Source organism: Marmota marmota, unplaced genomic scaffold (assembly GCF_001458135.2).
Source record: "Marmota marmota marmota unplaced genomic scaffold, marMar, whole genome shotgun sequence".
Taxonomy (NCBI): Eukaryota; Metazoa; Chordata; class Mammalia; order Rodentia; family Sciuridae; genus Marmota; species Marmota marmota.
In genome coordinates, this window is record NW_026000016.1 from 42,777,245 (window position 1) to 42,799,275 (window position 22,031).

Below are 22,031 nucleotides of genomic sequence, written 5' to 3' on the forward strand. Positions count from 1 at the left end.
TGTATATATATATATATATATATATATATATATATATATATATATATATATATATATACACACACTTGAGGGGAGTGTGGATTTTCATTTCATGTCTGTGGTTAGCTATGAGAAATAAGGAACAGAATATCTTCCCACATATTAAAGGGAACTATACAAAGATGGGAAATAACTGTTTGAAATGGCTGCTTGGTGAATTCAGCCATAATTGCCAAGTGTCTTGACAGCAGTAGAGATTATTTGGGTAGCAAGAAGAGTAGAGATTCTGTGGGTGAGAAAAACTAAGTCATTACCTATCCTGAGAAGACACTGCAGAGAGTGTGACATGACCCTGAAAGTTTCCAATTATCTCATCAGGGCCCAAGGCAGACACTGCTGTGGGCTTCCCAGTAGAAAGCAGAACTGATTTTTCTTCTTTGTCAACTAATATTTTTTAATGGTCATTTAAAAAAAAGACATTTTAAAAATAGTCATGTTACTTGATGACAAAAAGTGGCCTTTAATATTAGTGAATGTTTTTTGAAAATCTGGAAACTTGTAACCCAAATATGTCAGGAACCACTTTCATCTTCATTTCAGATGTCTCCATCAGACAAGTGCATAAAACTCTGGGACAGGCGCTTTGGGAAAAATACAAAATCTCTCTGAGGCTATTATAACCCTGATTGTTGCCTGATTGCCGGTCAAAGGCTTATTCTGCTGGTGCCCTGGCCCACAGGCCTATATTCCTGTAGCACTGGAACAAATTTTTGAATAGTTCTTTCTTTTTGAACTTCGGGTAACTCACATATCAACAGTGGTTTATGATAAGCGGAAGAAAATGCTTATCTTTTTCCTCCTAAGGCTGGTGTTGTTTGTGGGTATGGGGGTGAGGCTACCATAAAAATCTAGGTCTCCCATTTTGGAAAAGATCCTTTTTATGTGAATGGAATTGGAGATAGTACCAGGGAGGCATTTGGGGACTATTCTTCAGCTCTTTATATCAATTTAATAAATTCAGTTTTTATAGAGGAAGACATTTCACTATTTATTATAATTTCAATGGCTGTATTTTGATATCAAAACTAGCCAATATCAAGAAGTCACTGTTGAGACCTTAAGGGTTAGATATAAAAGACATGAGAACAGACTGACCAGGCAAGGATGTTTTGCAATGGTTGGCTCAGCTCCTCTGGTTGTCTGAGAAAGATTTCCACCTTAAGGTCACTGGAGTAATTAGAATCCTGATCTGTCCCTGCTGTTAATGTGTCTCAAGAAGAGATAAACTGTGAACCTAGCACGTACATCTTTCTTCTTTGGATCCTTATCATCTGACGGTAGCCACCACAGAGACATTTGAGTGTGGTTCGGGTACAACATGATAATAAATACCACTGCATAGATGGAGAAGCATATTTGGGAGAGTTTGGGGGGGAAATTCAAATTGGCACAGTAAGGATAAAATGATAACATGGAGAACTATGTGTGATGCCTTTGTTCTGTAAAGATGGCTCAAATGTATATACTGTGTATATTAAGACACCAGTGAATCTTTACTTATGAAAGACAGGTCATTATTCAGTTTGCTCAAGTATTCAAATTTAAAGATGTAGGCAATGTTGTGGACATCTATTTATACAGGTTTGAATAACAGAAATGAACCACGTGTATGGCTGGAATAGTGTGTCTATGTGCATTTCTGTGTGTGTGTGTGTGTGTGTGTGTGTGTGTTTCACTCAGGTAGAAAGGAGAGTGTAGAAACAATGGAGAAACTGTTTTTGGTAATCATTATGTCCTCCCCAAATCCTTTAGACTTGATAGATCTTTCCTAGGCCAAATGGTTTTACTGATTATCTGTAATTCACGTCTATTTTTTAAAGAAAAGGAAATGTTACAGTGTTTCCTAACCATGTCTGTAGGCTGCAATTAAAGTAAAAAATGAAAGGTCTATTAATCAATTAACTGAGTTTAAACTGTGATGTAAAGGCAGACTTAAAATATGCATAGGACCATAACAGAGAAGATGTGAACAGATTTCACCTTAGGAAGACTAGACATACAACTCAAGAACATAAAATATTCTCTGTGCAAAGTGATCTTAACACTCTTTTCAAGGTATACGTCCATCATGAACATGCTTTGAAAAATAGATTCATTTTTATTTGTCTGGGTTAAATACAAACTTTCTTGAATTCTCATGATTATAGGAGGCCTCGGTAGCCATCCTGTGGATTACTGTAGCCATTTTCTTTGTATTCAGCTGTCAAACAAAATAAAATTTACCAGTGTTGCTCAACTAAGTTGGAGCAACATTTCCAGAGATGTAGCTGGATGAGACACATGACAGGTGCAGAGGCATAGTCATGCCATAAGCAACCCACATCTTTTTCATGTTTCTTTTCCACCTTCCCATTCTGCAGGCTTTTGTCCTAATGCTTGCCATTTTGTATCTAAATAAGGGCTGCTGTCCACCCATGCCTCTAATCCTCATTCCAAGAAAGAAGAAAGAGAAGAACACAGAAGCAAGAGATTTTTGCCTAATAAGGTGGTGCCCTTTATTCATGAATAGAAACCCTCTCCAGAGGCTTTTGTCTACACTTAGGGGTCAGAAATAGATCCAATGGCCACCCCTTGCTATGAGGGGTGAGAGGGAGGCACTGAGAAATACAACGTATTACTTTTTCAATTCTATTGTAGAATTAAACAAGGATGAATGGCATTCTGAACAGCTTTGAAATATTTACTGTGTGTGTTAGCTGCTGTAGCTCCATGTGATTGCATCTATATGAAGACATTTTATTTGATAAGCTTCCCAGTGTACAAAAAACAAAGGAAAAAAATAGTGTGTTTATTCCAATGGGAATAATTCTTGATAAAAGAATGCCGACTTCCTTGGCCATGTAGATTTTTAAAGTCAAGATTTTGCCTTTGTGGACAACAAAGAGGAGGCGTTCATTCATTCATCCATTCATTCATTTTATCTGTGTTAGTAAGTATTTGCGAGCTCACAGCACAAAACTAAACTCTGAGAAGAGAACAGAAAAGAAAAATCATGGTTTCTACCTTGGAAACATGCCTATTTTATTCATAGAACAACACCTGTACACAGCTATACAAATCAGCAATTCACAATGTACCACAGGAATATATTAAAAATATTTATGAAAATCAGAATTTTCAGGTAGCTGATAGCATTTAAATCCTAAGATCTGGATAGGTAGTGACTGTGTCACAGGTATTCCTGACAGTGCACAGCATGAGAAGAGGTGATAACAAAAATAAACATAGGGAAGAATGAGACCCCAGGTACAGTAATTGTGTTTGCAGAGTAGAGAAGGAATGATAGAAAATCACACAGGTATCCGATAGTAGCTGTTTCTGAATGAAGAAGTGAAAGTTAAAATATACTGTCCTAACAGCTGAATATCAATTATTAAAGTGATCTTACAGACAGAAACACTGGGTGAAGGGCAGAAATGATGAGAACCAGCCATATGGCTCTCTAGGGGAAGAGCATTACATGTACTCAAACCTAAGGTGATAGCTCAAATCCAAGGTGATATTTTATGTGAATATATGCACAGTGCCATGGTAGCAAAAATAATGTCATCTCACTTAGGATTCTGAAAGCCATTTAAACATCAGGTAGATGAATAAGAGGGGCAGGGCACAACACATAGAAAAAATACAAAGTGTTTAAACGATTGAGTTTGCATACAAACTAAGTGCTTTAGTGCTGCCCTGCTTCTTTTGTATTACTACTAAAAATGGGAAGTAATAGGTAGAGAAAGTCAGAGAGACTGAAGACTTACAAAAACACCCTTGCATGTAAGAAGTTAATGCAAAATTGGTAGTAATGGTTCCTAAGGCAATGGGTAATAATTCCATTGGAAAAATAACCCGTGATTAAGGGTAAGGTGGGAAGGGGTGACAAGGAATTAGGAAGGCCCTGTGTCAGGAAGGGGGATTTTTAAAAAGGAGACATCTGTGGCAATAGCTACAAGGACTCCAGGAAAAATCAATGCTTTTTCCGATCAGGTGAAAAGGGTACATGTAGAAGAAGTACAGAAGAAGACTACTAGACTGTAAATGCTAGAGGAGGAGATAAACATGAGATTGCTGACATTTCAGAACTTAAAAGTGCAAAGGTGGAAGTTTTAGCTTTTCTGAGTTGAGGAATCCATTTCTCTCTATGGAAAAAAAAAAAGGAGAGTCCTTTGGTGAATAGATACATATTGAAGGGAAATTAAGAGAACTTTACAGAAACCTGACCTCTGTCCATAAAAGCAGCAATAAGACCACCTGAGGGTTCTGGTACATTCAAATGGAAAATATTTTCATAGTTACAGTAGATGATATACAACATACTCGCCGAAACATGTGAAACTGACAATATTTAATCACTGTTGACCTACAAAAGAAACCACTTTGTATGGTTCCATCTAATGGCAGTAGTTTCAAAGGAGCCTAAATAATATGGTTGAAAGTGTACCCAAAGCTTAGCACACTGGGCAAACATTACAAAGAAATGCCTAAATGGTTGCACAGTAACCACAAAAATGAACAAATTTATATTCAGAGTTCAAACTGTGGTAGATTTGAGAGGATGTTTGGAAATGACTAATTTTTAGTCGCTTCCAAATTCCTGCTCAAGATTCTTTATCTCTCACCAGTCATACTCACACTCGTTGTCTGCCAGCCTTTTCCGGTGCTCACATGCACCCACCTGCACCCTGTGTCCTCCTTTCATGTTTTCTGCCATCCTTCCTTGTAATGTTCCATGGTACTGCCCCATCTGCAAGGTGCTCATAGTACTCATAAGACTTCTTTCGAAAAAAATAATTAGCTTTTCCTTTCAAAACACATTTTTTTCATTTAGAAGGATTTCATATTATTTTCATAGTGTGTTTTAACCTACCCTAAATAACCCATTGCTGAATTCTATAGATATCGGAACCAAGGACCTAGGCACCCTTGACTTCCCATTCTATTAGAACAGGAACAGGATCTATTCCAGGACCCTGCCAGCCTCTCCAGAACCCCTTACCTTCCCCAAGCAAGTGAAAAAAACGTGTGTGTGTGCATGCCAAGAGATATAGTAGAGCAAAATTTTAAATTCAGGAAAGATATTAATTGAATTAATAGCCTAACTCATCTTTGAGCCCTAAAGTCCACTGAATGATGAAGCCTTTTTTTTTTGTTTTGTTTTGTTTTTCCTAAAATACAGATTCTTCCCCAGTTCTCACTCTCATCATCCTGTTTGTAAAGGGAATAATTTAAGTCAGATAAGTTCTTTGGCATCACCCACTAGGCCCTAGTAAATACAAACTAATAACAATTTTATTTTTCTGTTGTAAGGACCTAAATTTAGAACTGTAAAAACATTTTTTTCATGTTAAATAAAGCTCAAAACTGGTATTATCTTCTATTTGAATTACATTTTATACATATCTCAGGAGTTTTGACATTTTATAAGTTAGGTCATGAGTGATGTACTCTATTGGAATAGCTTGACTAGGGCTTTCATGACGGATGTGGCCTTTAAAAATACCGAATAGAAGTGTTTCTTTTCATTTTCTTTAGCTTTTTTAAGGAAAAACACTGGAAAACAAAATCTTCATGATGAAATATTTATTTAGCACTGTTATATAACCTTTGAAGGAATGAAAACTGTATTGAACTTCCTAAATATGAAAGCTAACTGGCATGAGGTTTAAGAAGTAGTAATAAAACAAAACACCATTGAAGAAGCACATAGAAAAATGAACACAAAATAGCATTGGACACATTCAGTACTTACATATATAAAAACAAAGACTTAAATTTTTTAAGACATAATTTATGCATTTATTATATAATATACTCCGGAAATATTTACATTATGTTTTAAAACCTTGCACTTTTCTGTCATCTACTCCTGAACTACACACACACACACACACACACACACACACACATATATACACATGCACACACACAATCATAAAAAAACATTTTTGAGAGAATTATAATGGCAGTGCAGTTAAAAAATAAATAAATACTATCTCTCCACTCTAAGTTGCTTTTTAATTACTGTTTTCTAGCCTTTTCTCCTGCTTCACAAACTCTTAAGATTTTTTTCTAGCATAACAATCTACATTTTCTCACTTCCCATTCTCTTCTCCACCTACTACTTTCTGGTTTCTTCTTCCAGAATATTCCTGAAACTACTTACACACTTATAATCAATATTTTCTCCCCTGAATCCTCAGTTTTTAACCAATGAAATATAAGCATTTACTTTACCTTATCTCTCAAAGGCATTTGACATGATGGACAGTTTCCTTTTTTGAAATTCTTTTCTAGTTTTCATAAAACATGAAACCATCTTCTCTTAGTTTTCTTATTTATCTCAGTCCTTTCTCTCCATTAGCTCCTTAATGTTGGTGTTGGTATATATTCCATTTAGGGCCTCATCTCCTCTGTCCCCACACTACATCACATTCTGCCATTGCTTAGTACGTCTTCTGTAAGTTGATGGTTTTTACGTGTGCATCTCCAGCTCTGCTGCCTCTCCTATGTAAGGGATCCAACTATACACTCCCAGTGCTGTCCCACTGGTATCGTACACTCAACAAAACCAAAACTGAACTCAAAATCCTCCATTAACCCACTCTGCTTTCATTCCCTATTATTAGTGAATTATATCAGTTTCCACATGCTTGCTCATGCTAAATGTCTAGGGCATATGCTGAATTTCTCCTTATCTCTTCATATAGCACATTCAGTTATAAAGTACTAATCCTGTATTCCTCATCTCTCTTAACATGTTTACTGCTATCTACTTCCATTGCCACAACTTTGATTTGGGTTACTTGCATTTTGGCAGTAGTTTCTGGGATTATTATCCTCATACCTCTGTTTTTCTTGCTAATGGGATCTTCAGTTAAAAAATTGGGGGGAGGGTGCATTTACTTAATTATTTAAGCCCTCCGTGTGATTTGAAGTTCAACTGGATCATGCTGTTTCCCTGCTACCAAGTTAGTTCCTGATTGGTCAAAGGAAATCATGGTGACTTCATTTCCTTTGGTGGTGATGCGATTTAGCCCAATGAAACATGAAAGAGGTTTGGGGAAACTCTTCCCTCAAAAGAAAGACAAGATCCCTTGTCTGTCTCTAAGGCTTTCTTTCTTTCTTTCTTTCTTTCTTTCTTTCTTTCTTTCTTTCTTCCTTCCTTCCTTCCTTCCTTCCTTCCTTCCTTCCTTGGCACTAGGGATCAAACCTAGGGACACTTAATCACTGAGCCACATGCCCAGCACTTTTTATTTTTTCTTTTGAGACAGGGTTTTGCTAAGTTGCTTAGGGCCTGGCTAAGTTTCTGAGGCTGGTTTTGAACTTTCGATCCTCCTTCCTCAGCTTCCCAAGCCACTAGGATTACAAGATGCACCACCATGCTCAGCTCTAATACTAACTTAAGAGAATATGATTCTTGGTCATTTTGAGACCAAGAAGGCAATTAAATCATACCCTGTGGAAGTCAGTGCAAAAATGTGGAAGGAATGTGATCCCTGATATTATCACTCAGCCCATGATATTAAATTTAGTTTTTACTAATAATAAATTCCTTAAGGTTTAAACTGGGTATGATGGCACACACTTACCATCCCAGCAACTCTGGAAGCTGAGCAGGTGGACCACAAATTCAAGGCCAGCCTCGACAACTTAGTAAGACCCTAAGCAACTTGTTGAGGCTCTAAGTAACTTAGACCCTGTTTCAATTTTTTTTTTTTTTTTTAGAGAGAGAATTTTTTTTTTAATATTTATTTTTTAGTTCTTGGCAGACACAACATCTTTGTTGGTATGTGGTGCTGAGGATCGAACCAGGGCCGCATGCATGCCAGGCGAGTGCGCTACTGCTTGAGCCACATCCCCAGCCCCTGTCTCAAAATTAAAAATGAAAAAAAGGACTGGGAATGTGAGTCAGTGGTTAAGCGACCCGCCCCTGGGTTCAACACCTCTTACCCAATAAATAAACAAATAAATTCCTTAGTGTGTAATATAAGTTTTTAAAAATGTTAATTGTGCATGATTGATAAAATATTTTACAGCCTCTTAATCCATTTTACATCCTTAATCTCCCTTCTGTACACAACAATTGAGTTGCTCACCCACCTAAAGTTCTACAATAATCCTGAGGATAATGGTCTCATTTCTCAGTCTGTAATAGGAGGCCCTTCATCACCAACATCACATTTTCCCCAGAAACATTTATAGCATTACTTTTTACCTTAAACCTTGATTTTCAGCCTTGAAGAACTATGATTACTTTCAAAAATATCCTAGACTTTCAGTTTGGGGCCACACTGTTCTCTTTTCCTGAAAAAATCGCCTTCTCTTCCTGCTTAACTCCCACACAATTTTCTTAACTTAGATGTTCCCTTTCTCAGGCACTTGTTCTCTCTGTTTCCATATGACCCAAGACACTATCATGCTTAGGACTTTGTAATATGATTATAATCTAATGACTGAAAGAATTAATCTCGAGTCATACTTTCTGCAGCAAATCCTGTCTCTACTACTAAGAAGCTGAATGATGGAGGACAAGTTATGTATTGTGCTTTTCTTCTACAATAAGCATAATATCCTATATGATTACAATGATTCGATAAACATGGGAAATATAAATATTGTCTTTACCTAGTGCAGTGCTTGATATATATGGAGTGTGGTGTATATATTAGTGATTGGGACTGTGCCTATGTGATATATTTTCTCCCTTAAGCTGTGGCCAAGACTATGAATACACAGTATCAAACACAGCATCTTATACATGATAGGCATTTGAAAATATTTTTTGGGGTAAATAGAGATGAGTTTGTTTTAAACAAATGAAAATAGATATTTGCTTATTTCTATTATAAAGACATAGCCCCATCCTCAAGTTTTTTTTAATCCAGAAAAATGATAAAATTCGTTTTTTGTCATTGTCCCTGTGATACTGAGAAAAATAAACAAGGTGTGGTGAAAGACTAAAGCATAACGTGTTCTCAGAATGAAAAAAGATGTCCCTGAAAATGCAGCAGAAAAAAGACTTTTGATTTATGATTTTTTTCTTTACTTTGTTAGTATTTTTATAAAGCAAACCCAAATTTAAGAATTTGAAATTGTGAAGTGTTACTTTCCCCCTGAATATGGTTTTAATTAAATGACTTTTTCCATGTGGGTGGTTTATGTATACAACTGGGGGATAAAAACCCTTCCTTCATTCATTGGTAGGCATTTGTGAGTTCCTTTGGTACACCAATTTATGTTATTTTATTTTTTTATTTTAGTTGTAGTTGGACACAATACCTTTATTTTATTTTTATGTGGTGCTGAGGATCGAACCCAGGGCCTTGACTATGCTAGAGAGTGCTCTAATGCTGAGCCACAACTCCAGCCCCCTGTACACCAAAATTTGGAAAGAAAGTATGTTTGTGTTTTTTATTTCATCCAGCTTTATCTTCTTAAAACAAAGACCTTCATTGGTTTGAATTTGCTTCCTTGTCCTGCTGCAGTGGAGTGACACTGCTCAGCTGGCCTCAAGACCACGCTCCCTTTTAGGAGTTCCTGGGGAAACATCTCATGCTCATCCTCTCAATTAGGTAATGGATGCTGGCAAGTCAGGAAGAGCAAGAAGAGCATTTCCAATTAGGGCATTTAAGAATAAACTCACAACTAGTGAATGGGAATTTTAAGAACAGTTTTAAGTATTAGGGAGATAGATGGGTAAGCTTTATGATCTTTCAATCATGAAATGTTATGACCCCTTAAACACATCAGGATGTGTAACATTGTCTCTTCAGTAGAGCTAATCTTCAACATCTGTGTGATGGTGTCATAAGTGGGGCTGTGATTCAAGCATATACCAGATGTGCTATGAAAGTGTCCAGTCTCAAAACCATTCAACTGTAAAATGAAAGAAAAGTTGTTTCTTCTTTCTCTGAACTATTTACAACCATGATTTTTTTTAAAGAAAGCTTTTAATTTGGGAATAATTTTAGATTACAGAAAAGTTGCAAAGGTAATGCACGGAGTCCTCATTCATTCATTACTCAGCTCCCTCTAATATGTTTGTCAAAGGGCACGTTTGTTAACACTAAGAAATGATCATTGCACAATGCTATTAACTAAGCTACAGTTTTTATTGGGATCTCATCTATTTTTTCTAACAATGCCCTTTTTCTACAACGTCATTCAATCCAGGAAACCATGTTGCCTTTGTTAATCAATGTCTCTTTACTCTCCTCTGATATATAACAGTTTTTCAGTCTTTCTTTGACTCATATGGCCTTGAAACTTTTTTTAAAGAGTCAGATGTTTTGTAGAATATCTCTGAATTTTAGGATGTCTTCTGTACAAATTGAACTTTTATGCTCTTTCTTAAACATGGATGGTAATTGCAAATAATTTTCAAGAGAATTTTGTTATCAAAACTAACTTTTTTTTTTTTTTTTTGGTACCAGGGATTAGACTCAGGGTCACTAGACCACTGAGCCACATCCCAGCCCTATTTTGTATTTTAATTAGAGACAGGGTTTCACTGAATTGCTTAGCACCTTGCTGTTGCCGAGGCTGGCTTTGAACTCACAATCCTCCTGCCTCAGCCTCCTGAGACTCTGGGATTACAGGCCACCATGCTGGGCTTTCAAAACCAACTTTCTATTTTGGATGGAGTGACTTACAATATTACCACCAACAGCATGTCATTTAATTTTCGCAGTGACACCAAAGTTAGTACTAATACTTAACAAAACGGAAATCTGTGGATTTTTTGGTAAAAACAATGCAGATGAGGAGAAATCACTGTGTTAACAATATACCAAAGCAAAAAGCTTACCATTAGAATGACAGTAATAAGTTTTGTAGTAGCCTTCGAAAATTTTGGACACTTCTTATTTCTAGTCATTTTATGAAAATACTAATTGTATTTTTTCAAGATGAAATTAATTTTGTATTCTGCTACCTTTACTAATATGGCATTATGTAAAAATGTGGATGTGTAACCGATATGATTCTGCAATCTGTATTTGGGGTAAAAATGGGAGTTCATAACCCACTTGAATCTAATGTATGAAATATGATATGTCAAGAGCTTTGTAATGTTTTAAACAACCAATAAAAAATGGAAAAAAATTAAATTAATTTTGGTGGGAAACAAAAACCTAGATATTTAAGAAAATAAAATTTGAATCTATCTCCTTTTAGCATGACCTTCCACCTTACTAGGATTATATTATGATAAAGAGACAAAATAATGAAAAAAAGAAGAGAGAAAGAAACAAAAGAAGCCTAGTTCTTCATAAGATTTTCCATAAGAACTTGCTGACCCTAATTGCTCTTAGCTTTATGCCAATAAATAACATCCTGTGTCAAGAACTGGATTTCCTTTTTATAGATCATACACAAAAATATTTGTCTATATTTATAAACTAGACATGTTACTAAGGTTTGTATGTTATTGATGAAAATTTGAAACATAGAATCCATGTTCCCTAGGAGATCTCATCATTATAAAAGAAAGACAACTATCCATTTATTAATGTCCAGCTTCTGCATTACTGGAAATTTCTGTTGTTACCTGCTAATTTCATTTAAAAGAATAACATTAGAAAACACTGGAACTATAATTTCAAAACCTTGCCAATGACTGAAACATCATTCCTTCCTTAGAGTATTCCTTCCTTCCTCAAAATCCAGGCTATAGATCTTATCTGGGATTACAATGTGCACATTAATGTTAAAAATTGGTAAAAAAAATGGTAGAAATTAAACTAGACCATTAATGAGTAATTTTATAGACTACTGCTATGCCCCACTCACCAAATGTTTCTAAAGTCATGAGGTCATGTAACTGTTTTTATGTTTTTGTTGTTTGTTTGTTTTGTTTTGTTTTTAAGTAATTCAATGCAAAGGATTTTAGTTGTATGCATGGAGTGTTGAGGTGCTCTGAGTGCCCAGGTTGGGCCTGGACCCTGCAGACCCAGGCCTAGAGGAGCTATACTTCAGAGGCATTAGCCTGCTGCTTACTGTTCTAGCGTAGGTTCAACTCAGTGTAAGTTGTCCTATTGATGTGAGAATACATAAGCCCATCAACAGGAATGATAATGTGAATCTGAAAAGAAGCCATGTCTTTTTCATTGAACTTATGAAACACATTTTTTATATGGTTGTCAAATTTAAGAAACAGATGGTAGATCTGTGTCAGTCAGTGAGGGGAGGATGGTTGGGAGGAAGTTTTCTGAATGATTGTCAGCAAACTGGGTCCCTGAAACTGCCTGGCTTTGGCATCATTTCTGAGCTGCTTTACAAAGGAGGGCTGGGATTCAGAACCCATGGGAGGCAGCTGTTCCCACTGCATAGAGACAGAATCACATGTGACTGGCCACCAAAAAATCATGTGTCGTTGAGGCTTGATATCTTTATTGTTACTCAAAAGCCCTGCTTTTGATATCATTTCTTTAAAGCCCTCCAAGGAATGCAGGAAAATGTGAAAGAAATATGATAAAATACAGCATTGAACATGATGGACACATTCAAGCTATGGGGGGCACTTTACATGCCATCATCTGGGACCATTACTCCAGGGCTTTTCTTTTTTGCTTAGCATAATTGCATAATCACAGTAGAATTATGAAGAAATCAGAATTCAAGATAGTAGGCACATTTAGATGCCTATAAAATTCAAAATTAGTAGGAAAATGAAATTTTGCATGCCAATTAAAAGAAAAAACTGTAATTTACTCAACACTACTTGTGGATCTTCTACCCATTTACAAAGGCCTCTGCAAGTATTCCTTTATATAACCCTCATACTAACTCATACTTCTACTAGGTATTGTGATTCTTGTTCTACAGACAAAGATCACAATGTTATTTATTTTATGTCACTTTAAACTGACACAATAATCAAATTTATTTATTAAGTCAAATACAAATTTATGGTCCATAAAGGGATGATTCAATACATATGTGCAATATGTAATGATGGAGTCAGGATAATTAGCATGCCCATCACCTTAAATATTTAAAATCATTTCTGCTAGCTATTTTGTAATATACATTATTGTAAACTACAGTCACCCTACTGTGTCATAGAATACCAGAACTTATTCCTCGTATTTAACTGTAGCTATCTTTTTCTATGTTGTCACAAGTAACAGAACTTCATCTTTTTATGGCTGAGTAATGCTTCCTTATGTGTATGTAACACATTTTTCTCTACTGGTTCATCTGCTGATAGCTATGTAGGCTGGTTCCATATCTTGTGGAATAGTGCTGCAGTGAACACAGGAGTGCAGATGTCTCTTTCATAGTGATTTCATTATTGTTGTATATGTACCCAGTACAGGGATTGCTGGGTATTCAACTTGCAAAAGGTCTTAATTGGCTGAGCTGGGATTCAAAACCAGGTCCGTTAAGTATGATACAAGGTTCAGTTCTTTCTTCACAACAGTATTTATATTTGGGGGCACAGTTTTGCATTTTGTTCTTCGTTGCAGGAAGGTAAATATAGCGATGTATGAAAATTCAAAAACACATGAAAATGCCAAGAGGAAATGCAATACCATCTTATGAAATGAGAAATTACACATGTCATTTCTTACAATGAGTTTCAAAACTTTATTGCTCAAAGTTTTCATACTGTGAGAACCTAGGCACAAGCTATATTTATGATGAACATTTTAAAATTTATTATTTTTTTCACATAAACCACGGTGCAGAACACAAAGGATGCTAATTATATCTGTGCCTTTCAGAGGCATAAATTGAGTTAGCAAGTCAAATATGGGAAGGCAGTGATGTGAGATAATAATAATAATTACTAACATTTATTGAACACATTGCTAAGGTCTTATTTGAGAGACAAAACAGCCTCGTAAGTAGATATTACAGTCTTTCTTTACCTTTATGAGGAACTGATGTAAGGTCAATGATAAAAATTTTAGAATCTCCTACTAAAACATTTTAACAATAAAGAAACATCCATATATTTAAAAAGAGGTCCATATCTAGCAGGCATGGGGAAGGGACAGAGGAAGTCATCAGTACAAAGGTGATTGAAGGGGACTACCTAGAGTAGGGTAGAGGCAATGGAAAGGAAAAGGAAACACAGCTTCCAGTTATTAGGTATTCAAGAACTACGTGCCCAAGCTCAGGACAAGGTTGGGAAATGAATGCTCAGAATCCTCCACTCCCGGGAGGCAGCATTATGGATTTAACAAGAAGTGCAGGAGCTTTGCAGACTGACTGACATGGGACTGAGGTATTGCACTGTTACTTACTCTGTACTTGAAGTAGTTTACTTAAAAGGTTTGTCTTTTACCACGTATAAAACAAAAGTAATAATATTTATCTCATAGGGACAATATGAATATTATGTGAGATAATGTATTGGATTGGAGGAATTCAATTCTTCTTCTTCTCCTTCTCTCTCCTTCTCCTTCTTCTTCTACTTTCAATACAGAAAAAAAGCTTTTCCAATGTAGCCAGAATTGCCCCAAATGTAAATGAAAAGGTCCTCATGATATTTTCTAAGGCTTATTAATGAATGCAAAGGCTGATATATTATTTTAGTATCATGAAACACTGATTTAGTGAAGACATAAGACAATTGGTAGAAATATTCAGTATGGAAAATTGTCACCAACCGGGGCAAAAGGATATCAGTTAATGTGGCATGTCAGAAAAGGTCCCTACGAATTTCTGTTTTTTCCAGCATTGACTTTCATGAGACTGTTCAATCCCATATTAAAGAAGTCACTTAACTAATGTAGCTCAGTACATTTGCTTGTGAAGGGTGCAATGTGGTATTTTTCTACTAGTAAAGTAATATTTCACATACGATGTTAAGAGGACTCTGCATAAAGGTGAAAAATCCTTGCCTAGATTATGTTTGATCATTTCATACTTTTGAGGTTAAAAAAATATGAATTCAATTCACAATTAAACACACACATCTATAACCTTTTTTTCTCCAAAATTTCCTTATACAACTAACTAGTAAAGTCCAATTGCTGGCCAAAGAAAGGGTGATTTTTTTTTACATTATTGAAGATTAAATGGAGTTTAATATTTTCTTCTTATTAAAATAGCATTGTGAATGCTTTTCAAAATGAAGTGCTCCTGAAAGGTACCAAATCACAATAAAAATCAACATTGTTTTTGAAATATATTTTCACTGAAGCCAAACCAAATCACCCTGAAATTCAGTATTATGTAGCAGTTAAATGTCTAACCAGACAGCTTCTACACAAACTAGAGAAGTTGTGGTTTTTACCCTGAGATAGGGCTGATTATGCTAGTGCTATGGCAACCAGTTGCACCATTTGGAAGTGCTTGTGTGCTTAACCACATGAGCTACACCTCTTCCTTTCCTATAAAGACTCAGAATAAGAAAAACAGAAGTTCGCAAGGAGGAGAAACCACAAGGGCAGTAAAGACACTGCTGTGAGCTATTAGCTGTGCAAACAGCAGTCTGTGAGAACAACACACTGAAAACCTCTTTTCTTTCAAAGTGTAGCTTTCCCCATTATGCCAGGTTTCTTTAATGATTTTGAAAGTAACCCAAGTGTTGCTGTTCAGCATTTGTGTGGAGGGGAAACGAGAAGAAATTAGTGGTGCATTTATCAGCCTTTGCTGGATTTTCCTCAGCTTTGGGGGGTTGGAGGGCTGCAAATGGGGCAGGCTTGGTGGACATTTGATCCTATGGGTGATACGGATACTGGTTTGTTAGGAGATCTCTCAATAACTTAGCACTTATTTTCTGTTTATTTTTTATTGTCTTGTGTTTAGTTTACATGCACACACATAGTATAATTTTAATCTGCCTCCTGGTTGTTAGAAAGGTTTGTAGGCGCTGTTGTGAATAATCTTAAGCAGAACTAGATGAAATCGGTGCCCCCTACCCTCTTCACTTGTTTACCCCCTCACCCTGTTCCTTACAAGTTACAGGTTTTGTGTGCAGAGGTTTTTTATTGCTTTTGTTTTAATTTAAAGCATAGACATGAGAAGAGCAACACATTTTCAAGCATGTTTTACTGCTTTTTCTTCCTTGATGATTTGGGTAAAAACACCAAGGACGCACAAGTTCATGTGATTCCTTTATTTTGTCACAGGCAGGCCTGTTCACTTGTCCTTCCCCTTTTATGCTACATTAAAAGAATTTCCTTCTTTTACAATCATCATTTGGTAGTTTGTGCTCTTTAACAATAAGTTTTAATGTGTGACAGTTTGAACAATGTTCATACATGGTATTTTACTTATTGTTGAGTTCCTCATAGCTATTTGGAACAAGGAGTAAATTTAGCCCTAGGTCTTTTTCCCTGTAGCACAGTGTAGTTGAACAAGCATGGGCTTTTTGGAATCAGATATGCATTGAAATCTACACTTAGTTTCCTATGAGTTTTTTAGCCTTGCTCATATTTATTTATGTTCTTGACCCTTCATCTATAAAAAACAAATAACGCTATCTGCTCTGTAGGAGTCCTATAATAATTAGATAAAATAATACGTAATGTTATTTAGCACAGTGCCATCCATCTGGTAGCTGCTTATTAAACAGTAACTATTATTAATAGGACTGAAGACATTGATCAGACAATTTCTTCACTTGTGCAAAGGTACTTTGGTGTTTCTTTGTATTTCTTTGACTATGACCTTAGCCATTCTAGAGGACATGAAAAGCCACAAAACCATACCAACAGACTAGTGCAGTTAATGGTTTTTGTTCTCTGAAGTGCAATGTATAAGTAAAGTATATGTCCTTGGATTTAGAGTAACGAGAATAAGGCATTTTTATAAAAATAAAAAAGACAATATGGAAATTAAAGTATTAAAAGAGCATCTGGGTTAAAAAGAAGAGTATATAGATATAATTAAGGAGATATCTTTACCAATTGTTCTTAACTCTTGTTCCCCATTGTAATCACTGAAGTTTAAGAAAAAAACAACATGGTTCACTTCACACCATAAATTTACTCAAACAGAATTTCCAGAGGTGGAGCCCAGGAATCTGTACTTTCAATTTTATGCATAGCTAGGATTGATGCAATAGAAGATTGATATTTTGTATTAATCAGGATTACAATATTGACATACCAACACACACATACACACACACACACACATAACTGATACAAATGAGAATTTCATGAGCTACGTTCCAAAGAACACTGCCATTCCATTGTGCATGTTCTATGAGTATGTGGCTTCTGGCCAATACTTTTGGGAGATCCTGGGTTAAAGGAAACTACATAAACTTATCTATGCCTTTAATATGCTAATGCAATTTATGAATCTTTCCAAAGGGCATGTAGAATTACTTTTTAAAGTATTTTAACTATGGGACTTTTTACGGCACATGAATCTAAATCAGAGACCTGTTTCCCTATTAGCACACAGGAAGTGATAATCTAGATTCCCCATGAATTATTAATAAATATTATAAGATAGGAAAAAGGGAACATAACCACTTTTTCATACCTGGTTATCTTGTCTTTATTAAATTTTTGCCATCATTTTCATAGTTGGTCAACATTTCTAAAATTGATAATATGGAGTTTTAAGACAAATATAAAAGATCTGTAAGTGCATGATTAATTTTCTAGGTTAAAGTATGTGCATACTCACATTGACTCACAAGTGAAAAATAATATTTACAATATTATGCATGATAATTCTTTAGGAGAGAGATGAACACAATTGCTATATTTAAAAATAATAAATAATTTGATTTTGTTTAACCCCAAGGCTGTAAACATTCATCCTTTTATCCCTCTCTTACATAGTGATATTTTTCTTTGTTATTTGTATTTTTATATAAAAAGTGTTTGAACATTTAGACAATTACTTCAACTCCTATAGTAAAGAACAGTTCTTTTCCAACCCCCATTTCCCACCTTTGATAATATTGTGCCATTTGTAAATAGTTATCTTTTTGTTTTATGTTTTTTTTTATTTGCTTTTTAAGATTTTAGCCAATATCCATTTGACCTTGATGTTGAAATGTTGCTCTTTTTAAGCTCTTATTCTTTGTTCATGGATGCAAGTCACCTCATTTCTGAAAATATGAATTAGAGTTGGTTTTATGATTTTTGTTTGCATTGTCTGTTTCTGCCAAGGTCCACCTGTGTTTGTCTTGTGTTAATCTCCTTGTGGGAGGCTTTGGTCTAGTGTGCCTTGGATGTCCATTTGTATTTATGAGTGAGGCCTAAAAAAATTATTTTGAAAATTTCTGGGCCTTGATGAAACTTATAAATTCATTAGCCTTAACTTTATTTAATGAAATCAGAAAGGCAAAAACTCTCTCAGCCTTAGTTTCCTTATCTATTGGATGAACACATGTCAATACATACCATTAGAATCCTGAATCATTTCTGTGAGTAGAAATCTCTGAATTATTCTCCGCTAATATACAGCAACTATTTTACACAAAGGATTCCAAACATAACAATAATATAACTACTCTTTTAACGTTGAGTCTGCCTAAAGCAAGTAAGTGTTAATTAGACACTACTTCAAATCTTACACTTCTTCTGTATAACTGTGAGCAATTTGCTTAAGTCCTTTAATTCACAGTTTAATTCCCTACAAAATGTGTAAAATAATTGCTGAATGACTTACCTAGATGATTAAATTAAAAATACGCACACATGCACAGAGAAAAAGATGTGCATAGTGTTTGATATATAAAAATATTTCAGTGAGCTATGTCTATCAAAATTTTATTTTCTGACAAGATAATGGATGAAGGAAAGGCTACTTCCTCTGATTCTCTGAAATCTTGATAATAGCTTGTCTGTCATATGCACAAGATTTTTGTCCTATGGATACTTATTAATCTGATATAATTTGTTGGATTCATTATCTGTGGATCATATGCCAGGTTTACAGAATAAATAAAAGTAGAATTTTTAATTTTTATTTATATGATTTATTATTATCATGGCATACAAAGAAAGGACAGCTGTGCATATCAGTTCTAGCTGACCCTAATTTTTTTAATTTAGCTTTTCCACTTTGCATGGCCTTTATGCTTATGGAGGTCAGGTATGTGTTCTACACCTTCAGAGCATGCCTCCAATCCTTTTAGACCGATATTTAGAATAAGCATGTATTTCATCTATTCCGTTTCACCCTTCTGTCCTTGTACTTCTCTTCGATTTGCCAACTAGACAGGCTTAAATCCCCTTGGAAGTGGTTTTCCATTTATTTTATTTATTTATTTTTGGAAGGGAAGTGGAAGGGGTGGTATTTAAAGCCCAGGTACATCTTTTGAAATGCCATTCCACTCAAATTGATCCCTGGTTCTTGCTGAAATCTCTGATCGGGGACTTAAGGGTGTGACTTCAAGGCAACTTTGATTTGCAATCATTTAAACATTTTGAGTTGTAAAGGAAACATATTGGGAAAGGTAAATTCAGTAACAATACATGTGTTAGAATAACGCCGCTTTGAAGATCAAGTGTTCTGTTATCTACATTTTTATGTGTTTAATGTATCTAGTCAATTCCGTTGGTGATTCACAACAGGATTATAATGGGGAAAAGAGCTCTGGGTTGAATGATTTACAGATTTTTGGTGCTCTAGTGCCACCTACTGCAATATTACTAACTATTGCTCTCCCTACATAATGAAGATACAGGGCACTTGTGTGGGGGAAAAAATAAGTGTAGAACATTGTGTCCCCAGAAGGTTAAAGCCAAAATGTTTCTGTAATTAATAGAAACACTGAGAATATTACTGTGCTCCATTTTATTATATTTATTTGATGTATTTAATAGAATTTAAAGGAAAACTCCATGCAGTTCATTCTTTAGAAAATCTGAGGCTCTCTCTTTAACTGTCATACATCTTGACATGTGCTCACTTAATCCCTACTATTTTATGTAGTTTCTTTACCTATTCGCCATCTCTTCACAGTATTGCTCATATATACAGTTTGCATACATCATAATCCTAATTTAGTAATATAAGCTAGTATTTGATATGTAATTATCATGCATTGGTTATTAAGTATTTTATGCAAAGATTCTGTTTTTACCAGACCTACTTACTTGAGTAACAGAAGATTGTTACTTTAAGTAACTCAGGAGCTAGGGTATAAAGAGCATAGGGCTGGATACATACATCAAACAACTGAGATAACTACATTGGCTCATTTGCTTTGATTGCTCAACCAGATTAATCTGTGACCATGTACTGAAGCTAAATGGATAGTTCGTGAAATAATTAAATGTCTCACACAACCAATCTTTTTAGGTCTTTTGGTTATAACAATAAGGATTCATCCCAGGTGCTTCTACCTATGGTTTTAACAATATTCTGATGATGTCTGCATACATGAATTTAAACAGAAAGTCATTGCTCATGTAACTTAGGAAAAATTTCAAAATGTGATAGAGGCATTGAAGAATTAGTGACATTTTGCAGATAGTTTCTTCTAAGTATCTAAACAATGTCATTTATCCTCTACCTTCATATGCAGAGACCATCTCTACAGAAGAATTTGTTAGTGCACTGATTGCCTTTGACTGTCCCTTATATATTCAGTATTTTTAACCAGGTGATTCATGTAGGTCACCCTGTGTGCTCCTATTTTGAGATTCATAAATTTTTGTGATTTTTTAAAAAAATAATTTAAAAAAACTTTACATTTAGGTATTCAAATGGATACAGACTATGAAAATTAATATCTTATTTCAAGTTGTACTGCTGATGTGGCTGCAAAGTGCTTTGGTTTGAATTTTGGAGTGATCTTTTCAATTTTTTTTAAAAAATTATAGTGATTCTATGAGGTTTTTTTGAGTAGTTAAAATTTTTCATATCATGTATCATGTTGAATAAAAAAATCTTATTAATACTGAAAATATGCTTGTAGGGAATTTGTGGCCATGAGAACAAGTAATTTTGGTTTTATATTGAGTCTAAACGGGTAATGCTGAAGTCTTGGTATTTTCTTTAAAAAAAGATGAAAATGAGTGTGTGTGTGTGTGTGTGTGTGTGTGTGTATAGGTGTATAGGTGCAAGCTTGAAACCTCATGTAAATAAATTTTTTTAAAAAACATAAGCTACAGTATTTTAATATAGCCACTTGGTGGAGGAATTTAAAATTGCTTTCAGAGGTAAATGACTACACATGTAAATGTATGTTCAATTTGAGAACACTTTATGGAAAGTATGCATGAACAAAGAAAGGAAAATATGTCAGAACTTAAGGAATTATTTTGTTTTCCGGGTATGTTAAATTTTTTTCTATTTGCATAAAAGATGAAAGGATTTGGGGAAATATTGAGTATTTAAACACAATTATGCCAGAAATATATATAATTCTATTCCCAAGCTTCAGAACCTTTCACAACTTCTCAAGAGGCCTATGGATTGTAAATTTTTTAATACTTGTGTTTTTCACTATAGTTTTGTTGTCTTCCTGGTCATGAGAGTATCTTATAGTAAATAAGCTTAATAAATCTTTCATTTTTTCCTAATTTTTTCCTGTACCTTGTTTACAGCATTCATTCAGCAAATTATGATTGAATCTGAATATCCATTTTCAGGGTCAAGTTTATTTTAGTATTTTTAATATTACCAGTAATGTACTCTGAAGGAAAATCCCAATTAAAATGCTTTTTAAAATTAACTTATGAGCTATTAATAAACACATTCTCGTAGAACCTAAGATAGTGTTAAAAGATTTTCCTTGCTATGAAGTCCAAATGAAGAAGAAAGCCTGTGAGGACAGAATTATGAGGGAAGAGGGAGGCCTGAGATTGAGAGTATGGCCTGCAGAGTCGGACAGGCTCAGACTGAAGCCTGGGCTAGCATGCACTAGCCTTGCAAAGACACTTGAGTTTTCTGAGTTTCATGGGGTTTTTGCAATGCTTAAGATAAAAAAGAAAAGCAAAAGGCTTAGTACAGGGCATAGCGCCCATTAAGCACTCAGTAACTATTAATGACTAATGATAATAACATAATACCATTTCTAGGTCTGTCTTTAAAAAAGATAAATCTCTATTTCAGTAATTTACTTCGTC

General features: G+C 35.0%; 1 protein-coding gene and 1 long non-coding RNA gene across 6 annotated transcripts in view; both read left to right on the forward strand.

The window, feature by feature from the left end:
* Ptprc (protein tyrosine phosphatase receptor type C) overlaps nucleotides 1-22,031 on the forward strand; it is a 113,404-nt gene that overhangs the window by 26,162 nt on the left and 65,211 nt on the right. The window lies entirely within an intron of this gene.
* LOC125618521 lies at nucleotides 7-21,055 on the forward strand. Its single transcript, XR_007349858.1, has 2 exons — nucleotides 7-5,050; nucleotides 20,980-21,055. It is a non-coding gene; the product is annotated as an uncharacterized LOC125618521 (long non-coding RNA).